Source organism: Ursus arctos, unplaced genomic scaffold (assembly GCF_023065955.2).
Source record: "Ursus arctos isolate Adak ecotype North America unplaced genomic scaffold, UrsArc2.0 scaffold_14, whole genome shotgun sequence".
Lineage (NCBI taxonomy): Eukaryota > Metazoa > Chordata > Mammalia > Carnivora > Ursidae > Ursus > Ursus arctos.
Genome location: NW_026622808.1, coordinates 28,082,901 through 28,088,900, shown reverse-complemented (window position 1 = coordinate 28,088,900; position 6,000 = coordinate 28,082,901).

Here is a 6,000-nt window from a genome sequence, read left to right as displayed (position 1 = left end):
GCCAGCAAGAGAGGGAACACAAGCAGGGGGAGTGGGAGAGGAAGAAGCAGGCTCCTAGCAGAGGAGCCTGATGTGGGGCTCGATCCCATAACGCCGGGATCACGCCCTGAGCCGAAGGCAGACGCTTAACCACTGTGCCACCCAGGCGCCCCCCCCCAAGTGAACTTTTTGAATGTTATTATGTTTTACAAAAAGTTGGCTCAAAAATAGTTTCCCAAATCTTTTGGGAAACTTGGAACCTTGAAGTTTTGCTAAGTTAAATGATGGATAATCACTGAATATCTAGAACTTTTCCAAATAAGATAAAATACTGAACTAGTGCTTACTCAACATGAGTTGAAGCTTGTCTCCTTTGGCTCCTTAATGTTTATAGAGGCACTAAAGATATTTGGGTTAGTTTGTGAACATGTCCTTTGCCACACTGAAATATTGTTTTTTCTATTTTTTGAAATATTGGGTTTTTTAAAGATTTTATTTATTTATTTGAGAGAGAGAGAGAGAGCACAGCTAGTGGGGGTGGGGAGGAGCAGAGGGAGAGGGAGAAGCAGACTCCCCACTGACCAGGGAGACATGAGGCTCGAACCCAGGACCCCTGGATCATGACCTGAGCTGAAGGCAGACACTTAACCAACTGAGCCACCAACGCACCCTAAATAAAATCCTAAAAAAAGAAAAAAAAAATCAGGGTACAGGAAAAAACTCTTATATAAAATATGCAAGGGAAATAGGATGTGTTGGTAGGAGATGCATGAGGTATGAGGGGTGAAGGAGGGTAATTTTGTCCTAGCTTAAGGGTATTTAAAGGTTGGTTCAAAATAAGAATGAGGGGGGCGCCTGGGTGGCTCAGTCATTAAGCGTCTGGCTCAGTCATTAAGCGTCTGCCTTCGGCTCAGGTCATGATCCCAGCATCCTGGGATCGAGCCCCTCATCGGGCTCCCTGCTCAGTGGGGAGTCTGCTTCTCCCTCTGCTTGTGTTCCCTCTCTCTCTGTGTCTCTCTCTGTCAAATAAATAAAATCTTAAAAAACAAAAAACAAAACAAAACAAAACAAAAAAACCCAAAATAAAAATGAGGAAAACAAAGGACCAAAATCAAAGTAGATAGAGAAAGTTGGAGAGGAAGAAAGAGAGAGAAACTTTGATCTTGTGTGGGCAAGCTGGTGAAAATCACATGGATTCATTACAAGGGTTTTAACAATGAGCCTCAATATCAGTAGTGTAACTATGCAAACTAGAGTTTGATCTGCTTTCTCTGTTAAAAGAACGATGTTATCTTGGATTCTGGTAAGAGGCTTCTCTTTACCTGTTGACTGATTCACGTGGAAAACAAAGATTCTGTGTTTTACCAAAATGTGGTTGCTCGGAGCTCTTTGACTACTTAGGAAAACTGAGTCTCCTCGATATTGAAAAAGCTAAGGCTTCTCCCCCCCCTCATGTAGAACTTACTGTTTTTGTCTTTAAAATCTTTTACTGTCACTTTGGTTAAATAAGTAACCAAGTAGGGGCACCTGGGTGGCTCGGTCGATTAAGAGTCTGACTTCTGCTCAGGTCATGATCCCAGGGGTTCTGGGACGGAGCTCCGCGCTCAGCCGGGAGTCTGCTTCTCCCTCTCCCTCTGCCCCTCCCCCTGCTCGAGCTCTCTCTCTTTCTCTCTCTTAAATAAATAAAATAAAAAACAATAAGTAACCAAATATTGTTTCGTAGTAATCTGTGGTCCTGTTGATTGATTTATTTTTTTAAGATTTTATTTTTAAGTAGTCGCTACACCCAGCCTGGGGTTCGAACTCACAACCCTGCGCTTAAGAGTCACGTGCTCTACTGACTGAGCCAGCCAGGCACTCCAATGGCTAAAAATTTTAGAATTGAAGCCATAAACTCTCTCTGCTCATATATTGGTCTGTAATTCAGAAAGGTCTTCTCACTGTGTGAGTAGGTCATATTTTTCTACGTCAGGAGGTGTGAGAGGCAGGATTCTGATGACCCCAAGATTGCCCCCTCAGGTATGCACCTGTATGCCCTCCTCCAGCGCGGGTAGATCTTGTCGCTATGATAGAATGTGAGTATGATATTATGTTATATTCCAGGAAGGATTTTGCAGGCATAATTATCCTAATCAGTTCATCTAAAGGGAGTTTGGTTAATGCCCTCCCTGTCTGCGATACATTTCTGTTTGTCAGATTCCTGGAGGTGCCTTGGCTGATTTGAGGCAAGAATAGTACCGTGTTAGTCATAATTCCAGTTATTCCTTAAAATGTTCATTTGGGGGCGCTTGGGTGGCTCAGTCGGTTAAGCGTCCGCCTTCGGCTCAGGTCGTGATCCCAGGGTCCTGGGATTGAGCCCCACATCAGGCTCCCTGCTCCGCAGGAACCATGCTTTTCCTTCTCCCTCTGCCTGCTGCTCCCCCTTGTGTGCGCTTGTGTGCGCTCTCTCTCAAATAAATAAATAAAATCTTAAAATAAAAAAAATTAAAAAAAAAAAAGTTCATTGGCCAGGATCCCACTAAGTTATTTTCCTCTGGTCAGTGACACTTTCTCCATTTTCCCTCGTTGTTCATGACCTTGGCACTTTTGAGGAGTACCTGTAAGATATCTTGTAGAATGTCTCTCAGTCTGGGTTGGGGTGATGTTTTCTCATGGTTAGACTGGAGTTCTGGGTCTTTGGGAAGAGTCCCACAGAGATGGGGTGTCTTTTTTTTTTTTTTTAATTAATATATTTATTTGAGAGAGGGCACACACAAGCAGGGGGAGCTGCAGGCAGGGGAGAGGGAGAAGCAGGCTTCCCGCTGAGCAGGGAGCCCGATGTGGGACTCGATCCCAGGACCCTGGGATCACAACCTGAGCCAAAGGTAGATGCTTAACCGACCGAGCCACCCAGGCGCTCCTGAGATGGAGTGTCTTGATTGCGTTATGTCAGGGCATGTGATATGTACCTGATTTAACATGGGTCATACTAACCCGGATCACGTGGTTAAGGTGATACCAGCCAGGTGTCTCTACTGTCAAGTTACACTTTTTCCCTTTCTCTACTCTTTGGAATCAAGTTACAAAATCCAGTTCGATCTCAAGGTGCTGGGGGTGGGGGAGGGGTTAGAATTAGGCTCCTCCAGAACCCGAAAGAGGTTTTTCTTTTTCTTTTCTTTTTTTTTTTTTTTAAGATTTTATTTATTTATTTGACAGAGAGAGAGAGAGACAGCGAGAGAGGGAACACAAACAGGAGGAGTGGGAGAGGAAGAAGCAGGCTCCCAGCGGGGCAGGGAGCCCGATGGGGGGCTCGATCCCAGGACCCTGGGATCACACCCTGAGCCGAAGGCAGACACTTAACGACTGAACCACCCATGCACCCCCGAAAGAGGTTTTTCTATATACGTGATTTGACCAGCCAATTTCGAGAGACTAAGTTTGGCTTTCGGGAGCCGATGCTTACAAAATCCTCACAGGAAAACTGGCTTGTACCTGGCCGGCAGGGTCAGCCATACAGGTTGTCCTGGTCAACCAAGATTCTTGTGCTATTTTAGGGATGTCCAGAGTAAAGGAAATTTCCAGAAGGAATAGATACTGCAGATGAAACCTGGTGGGGTGGTGGAGTTCCTTGCCTAGAGTTAATGGATGATAGAGGTTTTCAGAAGTCCAAACTTGAGATTCCTTAGGGGAACTTCTGGCAAAGCAAACTGAATGCCTTGTGCCCTTCTGTCAATAATCAGGGCAAATCCTGGGGCGCCTGGGTGGCACAGTGGTTAAGCGTCTGCCTTCGGCTCAGGGCGTGATCCCGGCGTTATGGGATCGAGCCCCACATCAGGCTCCTCTGCTATGAGCCTGCTTCTTCCTCTCCCGCTCCCCCTGCTGTGTTCCCTCTCTCGCTGGCTGTCTCTATCTCTGTTAAAATAGATAAATAAAATTAAAAAAAAAAAAAATCAGGGCAAATCCAGTGAGACCTGCCAAGGAAGGTCTTCCTTTGAGATGACTTTGAACAAAAAGGTCAACTCAAATATTATTCAGCCATTACGGAAAGGAAGGAAATCCAGCTAAGGATGACAACACAGGAACCTGGAGGGCGTTATGCTAAGCGGAGTAAGCCAGACAAAGAAAGACAAATATTGTGTGATCTCACTTATGTGTGGAATCTAAAAGTCAAACTCATAGAAACAGAACATTGGCTGCCAGGGGCTGGGGGCGTGGGGGAAATGAGTTGGTCGAAGGGTACGAACTTTTATTATAAGACGAGTACTTTCTGGGGCTCTCGCGTACCGCAGGTGACTCTAGGCAACGGTACCATATTGTGTGCTTGACCGTCGCTAAGCCGGTAGGTCCGAAGAGTTCTCAGCACACACACAGCAAGGTAACTGTGTGAGGTGATAGCAGTGGTAACTGGATGGTGGCAGTTGTTTCAGGGTATATACACATACCCAATCATCACACTGTCTACCTGAATACATACAGATTTCTCAATTATACCTCAATAAAGCTGGGAGCACCCCCTCTTTCTGTCTTTAGCTGAGGATGATATTTAAAGTGATGGCTTAGGGGCGCCTGGGTGGCACAGCGGTTGAGCATCTGCCTTCGGCTCAGGGCGTGATCCCGGCGTTATGGGATCGAGCCCCACATCAGGCTCCTCCACTGGGAGCCTGCTTCTTCCTCTCCCACTCCCACTGCTTGTGTTCCCTCTCTCGCTGGCTGTCTCTATCGCTGTCAAATAAATAAATAAAATCTTTTAAAAAAAATAAATAAAGTGATGGCTTAGGGGGATCCTGGCTGGCTTAGTCGGTGGAGCAGGTGACTCTCGATCTCCAGGGTGTGAGTTCGATTTCCCATGTTGAGTGCGGACATTACTTAAAAATAAAAATAAAGGGGCGCCTGGGTGGCTCAATTGGTTAAGCATCTGCCTTTGGCTCAGTTCATGATCTCAGGGTCCTGGGATTGAGTCCTATATTGGGCTCAGCGGGGAGTCTGCTTCTCCCTCTGCCCCTCCCCTGGCTCGGGTGCGCGCACCGCTCTCTCTCTCAAATAAAATCTAAAATAAAAACAAAAATAAAAAATCTCAAAAAAAATAAAAGTGGCGGCTTGGGCCACTTTGGGGAGTTTTACTCAGTTTTAGTGGCTATTTCCCATGTATTCATGAGGTATGCTTGTTATTAAATTTTATTGTTAATATTTATTGTTAATAATCCTCTTCAAAGAATGAAGAGGATCTCATATTGCCTACATGTTGAAAGGATAATGTATCAGATATATATCAGGTTAAATAAAATCTGTTCCTTTTGGGGGGGGGGTAGAGATTTATTTATTTATTTATTTATTTGAGAGAGGGAGAGTGGTGGGGAGGGGCAAAGGGAGAGGGAGTGAGAATCTCAAGCCGACTTTCCGCGATCGCAGAGCCTGACCCAGGGCTCGAGCTCACAACTCTGAGGTCACGACCTGAGCCAAAACTAAGTTGGACTTTTAACCCACTGCACCACCCCAATAAAATCTATTAAGATTTGGGAAAAAAAATAAAGCCAGGGGTGAAAAAAGTGCCACCCCACCCCCACCCCCACTGCTTTGTGAAAAAGTAAGTCAGTTTTGCTTCTATTTTCACCATCATTTCAAGATTCTCATTTATGAATCTGCCTGTTCTTCAAATCCTTCTTTGAACATTTGACCAGTTTCCCTCATTTACCATGAACTAAATAAAATCTCTGGTGTGTAATCATTCTGTATCAGTCTAAGAATCATGATGTGTTGCTTTTTTGAAAAGTATCCTGTAACACACGCTGGTGTTCTCAGATGTCTCAGCCTGACATTCCAGCTCCAGATTTTGCTGCTGGCCTGTCTTTTGCACACTCTGTTCCCCTTTCCTGGAACACCATGATGCATCCCCCGCCACCAGTGAACACATTCTTTGCAACTCCCTAGACAAGACCCCCTGCTCCATCTTCTGGCTCAACTCCTATTGCCAGTGTGGGGTCCACAAAAGGGAGTAGATAAGGTTGTCTGTTGATTTACTGAATATGGCTTCTGCCTCATGAA